At 40.0% G+C, this 20,557-nt stretch overlaps 3 pseudogenes; all 3 read right to left on the minus strand.

Moving 5' to 3' along the window:
• Nucleotides 1-249: 249 nt before the first annotated feature.
• Nucleotides 250-367, minus strand: LOC120604165 (uncharacterized; annotated as a pseudogene).
• An 8,131-nt stretch (nt 368-8,498) lies between these two features.
• LOC120603986 (polypeptide N-acetylgalactosaminyltransferase 1-like) lies at nt 8,499-9,628 on the minus strand (annotated as a pseudogene).
• Nucleotides 9,629-9,694: 66 nt separating this feature from the next.
• LOC120603987 (polypeptide N-acetylgalactosaminyltransferase 1-like) lies at nt 9,695-11,442 on the minus strand (annotated as a pseudogene).
• Nucleotides 11,443-20,557: the final 9,115 nt, after the last annotated feature.

The raw sequence follows: 20,557 nt of genomic DNA on the forward strand, positions 1-20,557 counted from the left end.
GTGGGGCAGAAAATGAATTTTCATGATGACCTACAGTAAAGTTTTATTCCCCAAATTCTCAAGAGATGACAGCAGAAAATTTTTGTGATGAAATACACTTGGAAGTAATTTTTTAAATGTCCACGCGATGGCAGCGGAGAACAATTTTCGTGTTGCACTCTTGTTATTCCCAAGATTCATATGTAATGGCAACAGAAAAAACTTTTATAATGATATACCCTGGAGTGTAATTTGTATTATTATCATTTATGCCTACAGCACCTGGGTTTCCCAGGTCGTCCCCCATCCAAGTACTAACCAGGCCCGACCCTGCTTAGCTTCTGAGATCAGACGAGATCCCGCGTGTTCAGGATAGCATGGCGTAGACTTGTCGTTATTTTCAAAATTCCCACAAGATGGCAGCAGAGAACAATTTTTCATGGCATGCACTTTTTTTTTTTCTCAAGATGCATACAAAGTGGCAGCAGACAAAACTATTTCTTGATGACTTTCTCTTGGTTGTTATTTATAAATAGCACAGGAGTGGCAACAGAAATAGATTTTTGTGACATGCGCTGTGGTGTTCCCAGCACAGGGCAGCAGTAATTTAGTATTCATGATGAGAAATATCTGAGTGTTAATTCTGAAATCGCCACAGATAGCAGCAGAGAATAACATTTTATTACGTACATAATATGTTTTGCCCAATATGCACACTATATCAGGATTGAAAATAAATTTTTTATGACATATATGCGGGCATTATTTTCGAAATGCTCACGAGAAGCCAGGAGAGAACAATTTTTCATGACATGCACTGCTGTGTTCATTCCAGGGTAACATGAAATGTAAGAAGAGATAAGAATTTCATGTCATACTCCACATGCACTCTTTTGTCATATACAAAATGTCCACCAGATGGCAGCAGAGAATAATATTTGATTATTTCCACTCGTGTCATTCGAAGATGCACAGTAAATCAGAGCAGAGAATTTATTTTCATGATGGCATACACTCGGGTATTATTCCCCAAATGCCCACAAGATGACAGTAGAAAATAAATTTTTATGACGACATACACTAACTTGTAATTTAAAAATGGACATGAGATGGCAGCAGAGAATATTTCATGACATGCATTTTTGTGTTTTTCCAAAGATGCACATGAAATGGTGGCAGACGACTTTTCATAATTCACATCCTTGGGAATTATTTTCAAAATGCACACAGGATAGAAGCTGAAATAATTCTCTGTGACATGTGCTTTAGTCTTCCTCTCAAAATGGCCTGCAGGTGGCAGATGAGAATTAATATTTATGATGACAGAAGTGTTTTTTTCTAAAATATACAGCAGATGGCAGCAGAGAATAACTTTATTACTGACACTCTAGTGTTATTCCAAAAATGCACAAAGTTAGGGGCAGAATCCGAATTTTCATGATGACCTACACTCAGTTGTTATTTCTAAAATGCCCACTAGATGGAAGCAGAAAAATTAATTACAACGACACAATTGCATGTTATTTCCAAAATGCCTGTGAGAAGATAGAAGAGAATAATTTTTCATAACATGCACTCCTGTGTTTATCTCAAGATGTACACGAAATGGCTGCTGACAAAAACTTTGCTCAACAACATGCTCTTCGGTTTTATTTTCTAACTGCACAAGTTAGCGGCAGAAATAACGGTTTATGACATGCGATGTGGTGTTATACACAAAATTCCTACCAGATGGCAGCAGAGAATGACTATTCATGAGGACAACACCCAGGTTAATTCCTAAAATACCCACCAGATGGCAGGAGAGAATAACTTATTTATTCTTATGTAATTCCGAAGATGCACACAAGATTAAGAAAAAAAAAATATTTTCATGACCTACACTAAGGTTATATCCCAAAATGCCCGCCAGATGGCAACGAAAAATATATTTTTGATGACATACAATTGGTGTAATTTTTAAATACCCATGAAATGGCAGCAGAGAACAATTTTTATGACTTGCACTGCTGTGTTGTACCCAAGATTACATGAAATGGGAGCAGAGAAAAAAATTCATAAAGACATGTCATTGGTGTTATTTTTTAAATACACAAGAGAGAGCAGCAGAAATAAGTTTCATGATATGCAATCTGGTGTTATTCCACAAATGCCCAAAGCATGGATACAAAAAATGAACATTTATGATGACCAACACAGGGAGATTATTCCTCAAATGGCCATTGATGGCAGCAGAAAATAACTTTTGATTACTTACACTCTGGTGTTATTCCCAAATGCCAGCCACATGACAGCAGAGAAATACATTTAATTACTTATTCTCTGTTGTTATTCTAAGATGCAGAGTAGCTGAGAAAGGAAAATATATCTTTAGATTAGCGTACACTCGGGTGTTATTCCAAAATACCCATGGGATGGCAGCAGGAAATAAATTTTTATGATGACATACACTTGCATGTCATTATCAGAATACCCAGGAGATAGCAGCAGAGAATAATTTTTATGACATGCACTGCTGAGTTTTTCCCTAGAAGCACATGAAAGTGCCACAGACAAAAACTTTTTTTAATGACCAGCTCTTACGTGTTACTTTCCAACTGCATGAAATAGCTATGACACGGGCCGCGGTCTTATACCCCAAATCCCCATTAGATGGCAGCAGAGAATAATTTTTCATAACATACAATCCTGTTTTTTTTTTTTACCAAGATACACACGAAAATGCAACTAACAACTTTTCATAATGACATGCCCCTGAGTTTATTTTCAGAATGAACATTAGAAGGCAGAATAAATAACATTGTATAACATGCGCTGTGATTTATACCCAAAGTTCCCACCAGACAGCAGCACAAAATAAGTTTTTAACATACACTGGTAAAATCCCCTAGATGCACACACGATGTGGGCAGAAAATTTTCATGATGTCCTACACTCCGGTGTTATTCCTAAAGGTCCACGAGATGGCATCAGAGAATAAGTTTTTATGATGACATACACATGGGTGTTACTTTCAAAATGCATACGATAGCCGCAGGAATGACTGCTCATGACATGCACTGTTGTGTTACTCCCCAAATGACCACCAGATGGCAGCAGAAAGTAAATTTTTATGATGACATACACCCAATATGGCCACCATGTGGCAGCAGAGAATATATATTCATGATATCAAAACTCAGGTGTTATTAATAAAATCTACACTCGAATGCAGCAGAATATTAATTTTTACGATGCCGTACACTCTGGTGTTATTACCATATGCCCACAGGATGGCAGCAGAAAAAAAATTATGATACACGGCGGGTGTTATTTTTTAAATGCCCACAGATGTAGAGAACAAATTTTCATGACATGTACTCCTGAGTTATTGCCAGGAATCACACAATATGGAAGCAGAGAAAAAAATTATAACAACATGCCCGGTGGTGGTATTCCTTAAATGTAAACGAGTTATTTGCAAAAATAATTTTCAAAACGCACACCACATAGCAGCAGGAAATAACTTTTTATATTTATATATACATACGTGTTATTTTCAAAATACCCACCAGATGATAGCAGAGAATAAATTCTCACGCCGTGCATTCTTGCGTTTTTCCCAAGATGCACACGAAATGGCCACAGACAAAAACTTTAACCAAATATCCTTAGATGTCATTTTCTAACTCCATGAGATAGCAAGAAATAACTGTTTATGATATGAGCTTTGCTCATATTCCCAAATTGCTTAGCATATGGTAGCACTGAGTGAGTATTCATGACGACCTCACTAGGGTGTTATTTTCAAAATGCCCCCAAGATGGCTGAAGAGAGTCACTTCATGACATGCACTCCTGTGTTTTTCTCAAGATGCACACAAAACGGCAGCAGAAAACTTTTCATAACGACAATCCCTTGAGTTTATTTTCCGAATGCACATGAGATCAGCAAAATAACATTAATCACATGCTTTGTGTTTTATTCCACAAATTCCCACCAGATGGCACAGATAATAAATTTTTAAGATGACAAACATCTGGGTGTTATTTATAAAAAATCTACAAAGTGTTAGAGGAGCAACAAGTTTTATGACATGCAATCCTGTGTTATTCCCAAGATTCACACGAAATGACAGTAGACAAAAACTGTTCATAATGACATTCCCTTAGGTTTATTTTCAGAATGCATGTGAGATAGCAGCTGAAATAACATTTTATGACACACTCTGTTGTGTTCTTCCACCAGCTGGCAGCTAAAATGAATACTCATGATAACCTACAGTAGGGTGTTATTCCAAAAATGCCCAGGAGATGGCAGCAGAGAATTAATTTTTATGATGATATACATCTGGGTGTGATTTTCATAATGCCCACCGGCTGGAATAAGAGAATGAATATTCAGGCTATCGAACACTCAAATGTTATTACTAAAATATACACAAGATGGCAGCAGAGAATATCTCTTTACTACTTTCACTCTGGTGCACAAAGATGAGGCAGAAAATGAATTTTCATGAAGACCTATAATCATGTGTCATTCCTAAAATGCCCACCAGATGGCAGCAGAAAAAAATGAACATACGCTGGCATGTTATTATCTAAATGCCTACGAGATGGAAGCAGAGAATAACTTTTCATGACATGCACTCGTCTTATTTCCAAGATGCACATGAAATGGCCTCAGAGCAAAACTTTGCTTAGCGACGTGGTCTTATTTTCTAACAGCCGACTTAGCAACAAATATAATTGTTTGTGATATGGGTTGTGGTGTTATTCCTTAAATTCACAGCAGATCGCAGCTGAAAATGAATAGTCACGATGAACCAACACCTGCGTGTTCATTTCAAAATGCACACAAAATAGCAGCAGAGAATCACTTCATGACATGCACTCTTGTGTTTTTCCTAAGATGCACATGGACAAAAGATGCAACAGACAAAAACATTTTCTGACGACTTGCCCTTGGCTTTTATTTATAAAATGTACATGGGATAGGAGCTATAATATCTTTTTCTGACATCCACCGTGCTGTTACACCTAAAATTCCCACCAGATGGCAGCAGAGAATGAATATTCATGAGAAACACCTAGGTGTTAATCCTAAAATACCACCAGATGGCAGCAGAGTAAATTTTTATTACTTACACTATTTCCCAAGATGCTCACTATATCAAGGAATAAAATTAATTTGTATGATGACATACACGTGGGTGTTATTTTTAAAATGCCCATGATATGGCAGAAAAGAACAATTTTTTTGTGTGTGTGACAGGAACTCCTATGTTCATTTTAAGATTAACATGAAAGGGCCGCAGAGATAATAATTTCATAACATCATGCCCAACAGACACTCTTCAGTCATACACACAATACTCACCAGATGGTAGCAGAGAACGGATATTTGTGATGTCAAACATTCATTGTTATTCTAAAATGCCCACCAGATGGAGCAGAGAATAATGTTTTATTACTTGCACTCTGATGCGATTCCAAGATGCACAGTAGATGAGAGAAGAAAATATATTTCCATGGTGGCATACATTTGGGTGGTATTCCCAAAATGCCAACAGGATGGCAGCAGAAAATAAATTTTTATGATGACATATGCTTGCTTGTTATTTTGAAAATTCCCACGAGATGGCAGCAGAGAAAAATATTTCATGACATACACTTATGTGTTTTTCTATAGATATTCTTAAAATGGCAGTGGAGAACTTTTCATAACAGCATGCCCCTAGGTATTATTTTCAGAAAGCACATGAGATAACAGCAGAAATAATACTTTATGATACATCTTCTGTTCTCCTTCCAAAATGGCTCACCAGATGACAGCAGAGAATGAATAGTCACGAATATACACCTGGGTGTTATTTTCAATGCCTACAAAATGACAGTGGAGAATCACTTCATGACATGCACTCCTGTGTTTTTCCCAAGATGTACACGAAATGGCAATGGACAAAAACTTTTCATAATGACATGCCCTTGGGTTTCTTTTCAGAATGCACATGATGTAGCAGCAGAAATAACATTTTATGACATGCTTCGTGATGCTATTTCCAAAGCGCCTTCCAGATGGCAGCTGAGAATAACTTTTTAAATTGCACTCTGGTGTAATTCCCAGGATGCACTTAGGGTGGTGGTAGTAAACAAATTTTCATAATGACATACACATGTGTTTTATCCCAAAATGCCCACCAGATGAGAGCAAAAAATAAATTTTTATGATGACATGTACCTGGTTATTATTTTCAAAATGCCCACACGATGGCAGCAGGGAACAATTTTTCATAACATGCACTCCTCGTTTTTCCTAAGATACATACTAAAAGGCAGCAGACAGAATATTTCATGATGACATACCTTTGGGTGTTATTTATAAAATGGCACACTATATAGCAGCAGAAATATCATTTCATGACATGCACTGTGGTGTTATACCCAAAATGCCCACCAGACGGCAGCAGAGAATTAATATTCATGAGAAACACCTGGGTGTTAATCCCAAAATGCCCACAAGATGGCAGCGGAGAATAACATTTAATTATACTCTAGACTAATTTCAAGATGCATGGTAGATGAGAGCAGAAAGTATCTTTTCATGATGGCATAAACTTGGATGTTATTCCCAAGATGCAAACCAGATGGCAGCAAAAAAATTATGATGACATACACTTGCTTGTTATTTTCGAAATGACCAAGAGATTGCAGCAGAGAATAATGTTTCAGGACGTGCACTCCTTTGATTTCCTCAAGATATACAGGATGGCTGCGCACAACTTTTCATAACGACTTACCATTATTATTTTCAAAATGCACACGAGGTAGCAGTTGAAATAATTCTTTTAAAATTGTTGTATCTTCTTCCCAAAATGCCCAATGGACGGCAGCATAGAATGAATGTTCATGATGACAACATTCGGGTGTTATTCCTAAAATACCCACCAGATGGCAGCAGAGAATAACATTTTCACTTACACGCTCAGGTCGTCATGAAAAATTATTCTCTCCTGCCATGTCCTGGCCAATTTTTAAAATAAGCTAGTGTATGTTATAAAAATATATTTTCTGCTGCCACCCGGTGGGCATTTTGGGAATAACATCTGAGTGTATGCCATGATGAAAATGCATTTTCTGCTCTCGTCTACTGTGCATCTTGGAATAACACCAGAGTGGAAGTAATGACATGTTATTCTCTGCTGCCATCTGGTGGGCCTTTTGTGTATGACAGAAGAGTGCCTGTTGTGCCTGAAATTATGATATTTTTATCTCTGCTTCCATTCGTGTTATCTTGGGATGAACACAAGATAGCATGTCATGAAAAATTGTGTATGTCATCAAAAAAAATTATTTTTCACCTTGTAGTGTGCATCTTGGGAATTACACAGAATGTAAGTAATCAAGTTATTCTCTGTTGCCATCTGGTGCGGATGTCAGGATTAACTTCCAGATATCTCTCATCATGAATATTAATTTTCTGAGGCAGTCTGGTGGGGATTTTGGGAATAACAACACAGCACATGCCATGAAAAGTTATTTCTGTTGCTTTCTCCTTTGTGTTTTATATATAACACTCAATGCAAGTTGTCATGAAATGATTTTGTGTGCTGCCACTAGTGTGCATCTTGAGAGAAACAAGGAGTACATGTCATTAAAAAAATAGTTCTCTGCTGCCATCTCATGAGTATTTTGAAAACAACACCTAGGTGTAGGTCATCATAAAAATTTATTTTCTGCTGCTATCTGGTGGGAATTTTGGGATTAAAACCCGAGTTCGATTCTTAATGACAATTCATTTTATGGCCCCATCTTGTGTGCATCTTGTGAATTACACCAAAGCGTAAGTAAAAAAGTTATTTCCTGCTGCCATCTGGTGATTTTTTTAGGATTAACACCCAGATCTTTCTCATGATGAGTATTCATTCTCTGCTTGCATCCAGTGAGAATTTTGGGAATAACGCCGCAGTGCGTGTTATGAAAAGATATTTAAGCAGCTATACCGTGTGCATTTTATAAATAACACCCGAGGCCATGTGGTCATAAAATGTTTTTGTCTGTTGCCAATTCGTGTGCATCTTGGGAAAAACAAGGATTGCATGTTATGAAACATTGTTTCTGCTGCCATCTTGTGGGCATATCGAACATAACACCCAGATGTTATCATAAAAGTTTATTTTTTGCTGCTGTCTGGTCTGAATTTTGGGAATAAACAAAATGAATGTCATTGGAATCAAATATTTTTCTCCACTGAAATATAAAATCTTTTTGGAAATTTGATACTGTCCCACAACCAATTGTACTTCTCATAGTTCTAATTTCCTTTTAACCCTATTTAATATCGTTTTAAAGAATTCTTTGTAAAAATGTTTTCATGATTCTGAATCTGGTTCCAGTTCTTTTAATATATCTTTATATCTATATTTCATATACTGGCTACTAGTCAGGAGAAAATCTTGGAAATATCTTCATTACAGTAGCATGTTCAGCCGAAATTACTGAAGTTATAGCGAGCCAAAAGAGGTGCAGCTTTCTAGAAAGCACATTTCGTTGATTGTTTCATCATCTGAATATTCTTTACAATGATGAAGGACTCTTCCGATCTTGTAAACATCTGTATGCACAGTCTTGCTCCATTGTCATTCCATGACCTTGGAGAGGAAGGCTGGATCACAGCTCAGAAGCAAGTGGAATTTAATTTTTAATGGCTGAGAAACCTTACATCCTGCAGGAGGGAAGCATTTTTGCTATTTTCAGTACTTAAGAATGTGGCAGAAAGGTATGCAGAGTTAGCTCAGTCAGTCCTTTTTTTTTTATGTTTTCATAAGTTTTGTCTCAGAATATTTCTGGAGGAATAACATTTTGAAAAGGCCACTGCTGGGACCAGCTTCCATCACAGCCTCTAATGCTGGGCACCTGGCTATCCTCTTTTGTGGCTTCATCCAGGCACTGATTACTGTTTATATGTTGCAAGGTCGGTTGCCTTTAGGTGGTGGCATTTGAGCATCGTGACCAAACCATTAAGGTTTGCATTGCAGTTCGTGTCTTAGGCCAAGTCTTGATGCTCTATCTCCATAAGCTACTTTCGTACACCCCGAGACATGATATAGAAGAAATTCTGAAATTCACCCATCCACATTTCTATGACTCATCCATCATTATTATCGATAATCTGTCCTGTGCCTCTGGGAAACACACAAGATGTAGCTTTTTTAAACCCATGTCCGGCGTGTGAGCAGGTAACAATCTCCTTTATTCCTCCACACTGCTGAATCTTAAATGAATTTTCTATTTTTTTCTCTTCCTCAAATATTCATTCTAACATCTTATGTTCCAATTTCCTGAAAGTGATCTCTATCTCCTGAAAAAAGGTCTCCTTCTATTGTAGGTATACTGACAGGAAGAGTCCGATCAACGTTCCTTCTGCCCATTTTTCTTCAGGGAACAGGATATCAGCAAAAATTGAGCTTCCAAGTGAATCTACCATAGGTCATATCAGAATCTGCCATACACTCATAAGTACCATCTCTGATCACATGAATGGTAGGACATACCACTGTTTTCCTGTCATGTTTGATCCTGGCTAAGAAAGCCTCCTGTCATCCCCCTGTGCACTCACAGTGAGGGTCTACGAGGGTGATCACTTGGCCTTTAGATGCAGCAATTTCTTTTATTTAACTCATTTATTTTTAAAATTAAAACGTTTTTTAAAAAACATTTTAAAAGTAGACGTTACATTAAATATTATTATATAAAAGTACAGCAGCTTCTTTTATTCTAGCTCTGATCAATTTTGAACATTATTCCATTAAAATGACATGAACTGTTACTTTTAATTTTTTCATGTAACTCCCTAGGGCCTTTTCATAAAGTCTCTTTCACTGGCATCATCTACTAGAACAATTTCTTTTAGCATGTGTCTTGGCGAGTGATTAATGACACTATGGACAGTTCACAGAAGTGTGCTCTAAGCCTCATTGTGGCAAAGTACCATCCACAAGATTTCTGGATACACCCTTGTTTTACACCCTTCTAATCTAACATCTGGTAAAGATTTGTTGAGCGCAATTATCTCACTGGCTATATAATTGAACTGATTAATTTTAAACATCTCTTTTAACTTTTCTTGATCCTCTTTACGTATGATGACCTGTTTCCCCATTTCTCCAAGGCCTTCATGAGGCACTTTGACAGGCCCCAGCAGGAAGCTGTCTCTTTTTTTCCCGTCACATTTGTTGCGTTCACTAAAGTAAAGCAACAGGCACATACCCAAGACTACCCCAATCAAGAGGATGGCTAGGACCACCTTGCAACATGCAAATTTTCTCACTGCATTTTAGGTCAAATGAAAAATTAAAGAATATGTATACATAGATGATGAAAAATTTTCCAATCTAGTTTCATCAGAAATCATATTTATAAACCCAAAGTGGTTTTTCAAATAAATTCATGTCCCCAATCCAAGTGTCCCACATCACTCTAGTATGCATGCGGCAGTGGCGGTGGCAGTGGTGATGATGATGACGGCGGATGCTTCTCAGGACAGGCCCCTGTGATTGTGTGGTATTCCTGACATTGCAGCGTGGGCTCTACTCTCCGGCAGTGGTCACCATGACACCTCTTCAGGCACTGCCTGTGGTTCCCCACTAATGATTTTTGAATTAGGTGTTGCTAAGTCAAGGGGACCCTATAATTAAGCATAAGAGAAAACAAAATGCCATGATAAATAAATTCACATTTCTCCCAGTCGCTCAGATTTTCAAATGCAGCAGGCTTAATTAAAAGAGCATGATTTGGCACAGGATCAACTATAGACATTCCGAAAATGACTTATAAGCATCTTTAACATTCTTATACTTTTATATCAATTATGTTTAAAAGACTGATTTAGTTATCAAAAAATTATGAAGTAATTCGGGTTAACCTATGTACGCAATTCTGCTAAGTGTTCTACGATAAAAGCTTACGCTTGAAAAACCCTGTTTGCCAAAGCCGGGTCAGGAAGGATGTGTCTAACACCTGCGGCTGAACAAACTCCATCCCATTGGCTTCTCGGCTGGGGGAGGATTGGGGACAGACTGGTCGCCCTTGTGCCGGAGTATTCCTCCCAGGCACGCAGCCCACACAACGAGGATCTAATCCGCGCCTTCTCACCATTAGCTATCGGCAGCTTGGCCTCAAAAGGTGCAAGGTACGGGTATTGGAGGGTGGGGCCAATGTGAGGTTGAGGGTGGTGTTGAGAGCCCGTGAGGAGGAGCCAAAGGGGTTGGTCCTGGGGCGATTCACCAGTCAGTGTAGAGATGGGTTGGCCTTGCTCCAGACCTGGTCCTCTGCACGCTCTGGGCGTAGTCTCCATCCTGTGTGGACCATCATGTGACCCCCACCTCCATATCACGCTCATGTGATCTAGTGTGAGCCCACATTGTGTATGCTCTTCCTTTTCAGAAAGCCGGAAGAAGCTTCTTGAGGCTTCCAGTGGCGCCATTGTGTGAGGTGGTCCTCGTATCTCAGCAGCCCCTGGGAGCTGCACCACGGACCAGGTGAAAAGAAAGTGAGGAGAACCGTCCCAAATCCAAATGTCCCAAATCTGGACAGGAGTGAGTGCCAAGTGTGGGGAGAGGTGCTGTCTGTCTTCAGATGACACAGCAGAGGACATGGCTCGGGGAGGAAAATTCTTTTTTTTAATTCTGCGGTGTAGCACAGTGAGAGTGAGGAGCACTGAACATGCGAGTATCTGCTTTTTGCTTCCTGTTATAGAGGAACTAAAGATATTTGGTCTATTGGTCTACATGCAACAGAGGGAATTCCTTCTGCCTTAATTCCAGCCTGCACCTTCCCCAGGCTAACAGCTCCTTCCACAGATATGCGAATTGTCTGGAGTAGTTCTGCCTGAATGAAGGCGTTTGATGATTTCATAGTCTTCTTTAGGTCCCAGATTCTGCCTCTTTCCGCACCCTGAAGATGGATTTCAGAAAACTACAAAACTTCAATCCTGTTTTGGTGGCAGGAAAATTAATGGTTGGGTTACCGCTAGCTCCTGGAAACTTCTGTAGCTGAGAGATCATGGTCTTCCACTGGGAGAAATAAACGTTATTTTTGTTTACCCTGTCAGCCTTCTTTATCTATTTCTGTGGGCTTTGGTAGAATTTAGAATCGCTGCGAGTCCTTTTCCTCTCATCTACACTTAGACTGTCATGAAAAAATATTTGTGAAGCTATAACCTGTGTCCCCGGAAAGGTTCTCGTCTTATTCTGCGAGAAAGAATTGCAGGGAAAGATGAACAGCTGGAGTTCTTGTGGGTCCAATGACCAGATTCTTGCTTAATTCCACAAGAAAGAATCCAAAGGCAAGATGAACAGCAAGCAGGAAAGCACGAGTTTTTTAATGTTAAAGTGCTCACTGGAGGAGGTGGAGTGTAGGCTTAACTTGAGGGAGGAAGAGGGAGGAAGGGGTGGGGAGAGAGAGAGAGGGGCAAAGTCCCGCCAAGATGGTTGGTTATGAACTTTTTGTTCTCCCTGGAGGGAGACCTTGGAAAATTGTGGTGCTGACTTGGCCTTGTTGTCTCCTCCCAGTAGGTGGGGAACCTGGTTTTCTGCCTTTTCTTTCTCATATGATGTTTCCGGAACTGTGTTAGTGTCAGGTGCACAATGGGAGCTGCAGTATTTGCAATGTGGATGAGATTATAATGATGTTATAATTAGCCAAAAGTTTTGCTTTGGCCAAAGAGGACATCTAGGCTGGAAAAGACCGGTTTTGGCTTATTACATCTGCTGGGGCTAAAATGGGGAGATCTGAAGAAAGGAAAAATTTCCAGAGCCGTATCCTGGAGGGGGAGGCAATGTCCCTGTACTACCTGTTCAGCCCCTCACTTGGACGTAGCAACTTCTCGTTTTGTTTATTGAAATTTTTCTTCTAGAGATAGTCAATTTTTTTCGATGTCTTTTTTTTTGTCGTTTGACATAAGAAGGAAATGCCATAAAAATAGAAAGCCTTTGATTTCTTTAGTTAAGCTGTAAAAAGTCTCATTGCTTTGAGTCGCTATTAAAATCCTACCATTAATGGTCAGACTGTGGATTCTCTGACTTGGAAAAACTCTCAGTTGGAAAATGTTTTATAGAACTCTCATGACAAGCAGACATTTCACTGGAAAGACATCAGGGTGTTTTCTGCAATCATTAGTAATTCTGTTTATGTTTTGATCTCTATTTGTGAAACTTTTGCGTTTGTCTATATAACGTGTGGTAGGATGTTTTATGTCTCCGACTGCTATTACTTTTGTAATATTTTGTAATATTTGATCGGCTTAAAGGAATTAAATGCTGATATAAATTAAGAAAGAAAATAGAAACAAACACAGATGCATTTCAGGATCATATAATCAGAGACAATATTGGATGTTAAAGCTGGCTTACATTTGGTTGGATTACATAGACATGGTTTTGAAAGTTATTAACATAAACTATATATGTTTTAGCTGTGTCTACAAAAATAAGCTTATGTTAGCTGTGTTACAAAGTGTATAAAGAAAATAGCTTGATATACAAAGTATCAAGAAAAATCCAGATAATAATTGGCTTTGCAATCTCATAGTTTTAACTAATAAATAAAATAGATACTAATAAAGGTTTTTAGCTAAACTATTTAGTAATAATTATTTGTATATGTACATTAAAAAGTTTTTCTAGGTGTTTTTGGTGAGCTGAAACTTTTAAGGTTTTGTTATTTAAATTAAGTGATGGTCATTCATAGTTTTACACCTGCAGGAGCAACGTCTAAGGGTTCAAATTTTTCTATATCATTGCCAATGTTTGTTATCTTTGGTGTTCTCAATTACAGCCATTCCAGTGTGAGTGAAGGAGTATCACATTGTAGTTTTAACTGGCATTTCTATCACGACTGATGATGTTTAACATCTTTTCGTCTGCCTGTTGGTCAAATCGTATGTCTTCTCTGGAGAAGGATGTAATTAATTGTCCATTTAAAAATCTGCCTGTTTGTCTTTTTGTCGATGAGTTTTAAAAGTTCTTTATGCTGGATAACAGGCTCTTATGAGAGATATAATGTGCAACTAGTTCCTTCCATTCTGTAGCCTGTCTTTTCACTTTCTGGGTAGCTCCTTTTGATGCACATAAGGTTTTCATTTTGAGGAAATCGAATTTATCTATTTCTTCTTTAGCTGTTTGTGTTTGGTGTCTGTTCTAAGAAACCATTGGTAAATTTGTGGTCATGAAAATTTATCTCTGTTTTCTTTGAGAGTTTATAATTTTACCTCGTCTATTTAAGCCGTTTATTTATTTAGAATTAATTTTTGCATGTAACATGAGGTTAGGATCCCATTTCATTTCTCTTCATGTGGATGACCACTCTCCTGGCTCCATTTTTGAAGAGACCCTTTTTTAGCCATTTTAATGTCTGTCCTTATCAAAAATCAATTGACTGTTGATGAGTGGGTTTATTTCTGGGTTTTCCATTCAGTTTCATTGATCTATCTGTATCTCTCTATGCCAGTGTCACAATGTTTTAATCACTGTCGCTTTCTATTAAGAATTAAAATTGGGAAGTATGAGCCTCTAACTTTGATTTTCTTTTTGAAGAGTGTTGCAGCTCTTTGGGGTCCCTTGAAATTTTATATAAGTGGATCAGCCTGTACATTTTCCTGTGAATTTTCATAGGAATCATATCGAATCAGTGCATCAGCTATGTACTATTGCTATCTAAACAGTGTTAACTCTTTCCATCACCATGAGAAGGCTTCAATTTTCAGTGTACGAATCCTGCAGTTTGATTAAATTCATTTCAAAACATTTCAAAACATCGACATTATTTAAAATGTGATTATTTACTTAAATTCTTCTCAAGATTATTCCTTGCTCACATATGAGTAAAACAGATTGTGGTTTATTGATATTTAGTCCCGTAACTCTGCCAAAATCGTTCACTTGCTCTAATGCCTTTTTTTTTTTTTGATTCCGTAGGAAGTTCTATATCTAAAATGTTAATGGTTTAGAGGGCTAAGATAAGGGTTGGGGTTGGGATGGAGTTTGGGGCTGAGTTAGGGGTTCAGGTTATGGGTTATAGTTTGGTCATGGTTTACGGTAACTACACATAACTGTTTATGGCTATATGTAATTTACAGTTTGTGGTGATAGATTATGGATTATGTTTAGGGTTTCTGGTTATATTTATGTTGGTTATGGTTTACGGTTATCATTTATGGGTAATGCGTTATGGTTATAGTTTGAGGCAGGACAGGGCCAATTTCCCTGAGTGGGGAGGAGACCAACCCCTCCCCCGAGAGAAGAGTAGGTTCTTTGGTGGAAAGTGTGGAAAGAATTCAACATGCCCGCCGTAGTGAGAGTCAAAAGGATAGTTTATTGTAAAAAGGGGAAAAGCAAAGACTAGAAATAGCAAAGACAAAAAGCCAAGACAAGGAAAAAGCCCTGTGTATTGTGGGTAAGTCCAGTTTATATTTCATTCTTTTGTTCCCGTGAGTTAGAGTTTAAAGACTTTGTTTATCCATTTCCTTCGCTATGGACAAACAGTGAGAAAGGTTAAGAGTATGTAGCGTGAAAAGCCTGCGGGCCGTTCCCAGCCATTCATCCACAGGTTTTCTATGGCTTTAGACACAGGGAATGAATGATTTTATTTTGTGTAGGGCAGACACTTAAAGGCTCTGTTTTTCCTGTTTCCCCTGTACAGGTGTGGAAAATGGGTTGTTAGCAATTCCAGCAGAAATCTTCCTTTGCTCTGCAGGTACCTTCATGGCCTGACCACAGAGCTGATGAGTCTCTGAATGTAGTCTCTGAATGTAGCTCGATTTAACATTTTAATTCTCTTGTCACTTCCCTACGTTAGTTTAGCATTATGGTTTGGGTTTTTGTTGTGATTTATAGTGATGACTACAGAGGAGAAAAAATGGGGTTGAGCTCCAGGGTCGTGTGGGTGGAAGCAGAGGTCAATGAGGAGAAAGGATGAGGTGGACCTGCAGGGAAATGCACAGCACACCTTCAAATGTCCGATCAAAAGCGCTTAGGCTAAACCAGGCAGTGGTTTGGATCAGTCCGCCAGTGTGAGGTGAGGGCCTGGGGTGCATTGAGGTACTGAGAGACAATGGGGAGGAGCCAAGGGACGGGTCCTGGGTGGATCTGCCAATCAGTGCGGACTCATTTAGCGCAGGGCCAGCCTGCACTAGTGTCTGGTCTTCCAGCTGTGTGCATTTATGGTGGGTCACTCAGATCAAGAGACCTTCACGGAACCCTCACGTTTCTGCTTGACCCAGCGTAAACCCACGTAGAGCAGGTGGCTTCTCGTGCACGCAGACACGGCTTCACCTTTTCAGGAATCCCACAAAGCTTCTGGAGGCTTCTGGCGGCTCCACTGTGCTGAGGCAGTTCCTGTACTTCTGCAGACCCTCGGAGCTGCTCCTTGGACAGACACGGCGAGAAAAGGTGAGGAGAAGCTTTATGTCCCAGGAGTGCTGAGGGGTGATGATACGGGGTGTCAGTCTTTAGAGGACTCGGGAGAGGAACCAGCTCGGTGTGGAAAATTCTTCTTTGTTTATTTTAATTTCGTGGTGTCAGGTAGTGAGGATAAAGAGTACTGAATGTAAGTGTGTCTATTTTTTGTACTTCATAGTACAGAGGAATTAAAGATATTAGAGTGTATTGGTCTAAATGCAATGGGAATTGCTTCTACCTTAATTCTAGCCTGCCTTTCCCCCAGGCTAACAGCTCCTCCCCTAGATATGCTAATCGAGTTGAGTCCTGTGTGAACAAAGAGATTTGGAGGTTTCGCGCTCTTCCTTAAACCTTTAGAGGGAAAGGAGATTAACTTTGTCCTAATGTAAGGCTGGTTCTTGCAGAATGGGAACGAGGAAAACCGTAAAAAAAATCTGTGAAAAGAAGTATTGTAGGGGGTTTGTGAGGTGACATCTTGGGAGAGGAAATGTTATAGACAGTTAAGTTGAATGAGATTGGAATAAATTTCACCAAGGAAAAATGTAAATATCAAAAGAAAACTTTTGTAGAAGCAGAGTTGAGTTATTCTTTCTTTAGAAGGACAAAGTTTTCCCGCATCCTTCTGCTCCAGATAAGATATTATGAAAAGTTTTCTGCCTAGAAATCAAAGACTGCTTTCTTAAAATAGTTTTTCGTCTTAATCAAGTGCTCGATGACTTGAGATAATTTCCTCAATCCTAAGAACCAAAGTTTTGCTTTGTCGCTTCGGTTAAGTGAATAACTTAATATCATTTTATAATAATATACTAAAGAAGAAAATGAAGGTCTAGACTGTTTTTGAAAGCACAAACTGCTTCTGTGGCACCAAGGCTCCCTCGCCAAGGACAAATACAAATCGTAAATGCCTTTTCACAAAAACTAAGAGGAAACATTAGCTATGTTCACAGGTAAACTTAATTTATTTCACCTGCCAGAAGTAGTTTGGCTCCAACTCTCCTTTTAGATAATCTAATCCTTCTTGTGGCAGTCATTTTAAAATGAAGGCGTGGGAGTTCAGAACAGGTCACCCAGAGATGTTCAGATTGTTTCCAGCTAAGGGAAAGTTCATCTTCTGGCTGAAGAGAAACTACTGCCCCATCCTTTAACTATCCAGAACTAATTGAACGGAGGGCCTTGCCCATATAATAGGAGATCCTCAGCCATCATCTCCATCTGACCCTCCTATAGGGCTGGGCAAAGTAATGTGTACTAAATGTCTGTTCTTATCATCCTGCAACAACCCTTTGAAACCCCCCAGGCACCTTACCATATCCCTAGCTCAAGATGTCTTATATACCCAAGTTGTCATTGTATTCCTCTATCTCTCTTGCATGTGGAGTCTCTGACTCTCACGTGGGTGGGGTTCTCATACATATGAATGTATTAAATCGCATTATTTTTTTGGGCTCATCTTTCTCACATCTATTTGATTATTTGACCAGACAGGAGAGCCTTGAGGGTGAAGGAAAGTGTATTTCTCCTCTGCAGTTGGCACCGTGAGCAAGATAAACTCATCGCTGGGACACCTCACTTTCCTGTGACACAGATGAAGCGATGCTCGGGCATCTGACACAGGCCAGCGGAAGGTAAGGATTCTTATCATGTCAGCACATCTCCAATTCTTAACGACAATCTGAAATTTTATGTCCTAAAATACCTGCTTAGTCCCTGTTAGGTTGGAAGCTCCAAAACATAAAATGTGGGCTAAACGGCAGTTACGGCTGGGGTCCTATGAGACGGCCGCAGCCCCTAGGGAATCGAAAACCTCAAATTACAATACCAATGACGAGGAAGATTCCAATTAGATTAGATTATTTAAAACCACTTAAAAATCACAGGCTTCCAAATCAGATAAGGTGGAAACAAAGAGAAAGGAGAGTCACAGCAGTTGGTGCTTGATTTAACCTCACAACATTTCGTACAGTGATGTTTTATGTTGAGGTATGTTAGACATTTAGGGGTTCAGGGGGTTAAAGGTCTAGGGTCTGAGATAGGGTGTTAGAGGTTAGAATCAGAGTTGGAGTTTTGGGTCTGTGGTCCCTGGACTGCGATCAGTTTGGCTCTGGGGTGCAGTTATGGGTCCAGGGTCTATTTACAGTGTCTCAGGTCCAAAGTTCACCTCCAGAATCTAGCAGCTGGCAACCGGGGTCCTGTGTCCAGGTCTGATCCTCGGGGGGTCTGCCTCTAAACCCCTGGTTATGGCTCTGGGGACCATCTCCAGGTTCTGAGGTTTAGTCCATAGTCCAGCTGTGCATCTATGTTGGAGGCTCGGGGTCCGGTGGGTCTGGCCACAGTGTCCAGGTCCAGCTCTGGCTCCAGAGTCTCGTGTCTGGAATCTGGGATCCTGGGTCTGTGGTCCAGCGTCAAGCCTCTGGCATCTGGTGTCCTGCATCCTGGGCATTGTACCTGGGTTTTGATTGGGGCATAGCTTTGGATCCAGGTTCTGTGGTCTGCTGCAGGGTCTAGGTCTTGTGGTATGGGGTCTGTCTTTGAATGTGGGGTCCATTTTTGTGTCCAGTTTCCAGGATCTGTATCTGGGGTCCCGATTCTGGCTCCGGCCAGAATCTGGTATTTTTCAGTTAATGGTCATTGGTTCCCGTTAGTCAACAACACGGTGCAGTGAAGGGGGTAGATACTTTATTGAGTATAAATAGCTGAATCGTGATAAAGCACAGCTATGAGAACAGCAAGGCTGTGGAGCGGCTCAGTAGAGCTTCAGGTCAGTCATGAAGCATCATGGCTGTGGGAAAGCATGGCTGTAAGGAGGGCCTAAAGCGAGGTGACTCTGGGGCCTATTCCCTCTAAAGCGAGAGCTCTGCTCTATGAGCTCCGATGTCGTCAGATGCTTTGTTCCGCTCTCGCAAGACAATTTCAGCTTCAGTCCTGGAGACAGGCAGGTCAGTGAAAGCTTCTCCCTGAAGTGTGGTTTACATGAAGTACCCCTTGGTAGAAATGGCTGCTAGGCTCTTTTTTAAAATTTGAGCCCAGATAAGCACCAGGAACCCTTCTTATTAGGCAATTTTTTTTTCTCAATGTTTACATGTCATGTGTTATATGAGGGGCACAGGGGCTCCTGAGGTTGGGAGCTAGGGGATACCCCCTCATAAGAGAGATGTCTCAGTTTTTGCTCCAGGCAGCTTGAAGGGTAGTTACGTCAGCATATGGGTAAGGACAGACCCGGAGAGGATTTCTCCTCCATCCCAGATGCAGCCAGCATTTGAGGATTAAAGAGGGTGCCCAGAAATTGAGATAGTAGAGAGTTGGTGAGGTCTCCATCCCCGTTTAGCCCAGTGTGTGAAGGGCCCAACAGGTCCTTGGGGGACCCGTAAGGAGAGACCTAGAGGTGAAAGTCTCCATCATCTTCATCCATGTGGGTAACTGGTGTGGATGTAAAAACTTTCTAAACCTGTAGAGAACACATATGAGAGTTTATTTGAGCAAAACCGATGACATGTGCCACGGAGCGAGATCTCAGATCCTATAGGGAATTGATTTTGCTACTCCTTTCAGGCAGTTGTGATTATGGAAAGCACATAAGAAAGATTACACGTATGTGGTGAAAAGCAAAGCAGGATGGATACAGAATAGCTCACCAGATTGTGTGTTCTTCGAGGGTGAATAACCCCTTCAAGGGTTTTACTGTTATTTGAAAGCTCTGTTTACGTAGTTGGAGAATACCAATGGTCAGGACTTTCTTAAACGTTTTACTAAAGAAAGGGTTGGTGTGGCATTGTGACTATCGACTAGGGCCTGTCCAGGTAGGAATCTGTGATCTGATCACCTTGTGAAGTTAATTTCCATAGAACCTTTTTTCCCTCCCACTTGCATAGGGACCAATAGAGACCTGGAGGCGATTTCTCTAACCCAGTTCTAGCATGTGTGTTAGGGGAAGACGGGGTGCCTGGGGGATGGGGGATGGCTACTTGGCTACCACGCTTCTCTTGCTCAGGCCTGCTTCCACTTCTGGAAGTGTACTTTCCTTCCTAAGAAAAACTTTCTTGTTTTTCTATCTATTTCTTGTTTCATATTCTAGAAGAACTAAGGTATTCTGAGTCTTGCACATATTATGGGAGAGTTGCCTCTATCCTAATTTCCCCTTGCCTT

This window comes from Pteropus medius, unplaced genomic scaffold (assembly GCF_902729225.1).
Source record: "Pteropus medius unplaced genomic scaffold, Ma_sr-lr_union100, whole genome shotgun sequence".
NCBI classification, from domain to species: domain Eukaryota; kingdom Metazoa; phylum Chordata; class Mammalia; order Chiroptera; family Pteropodidae; genus Pteropus; species Pteropus medius.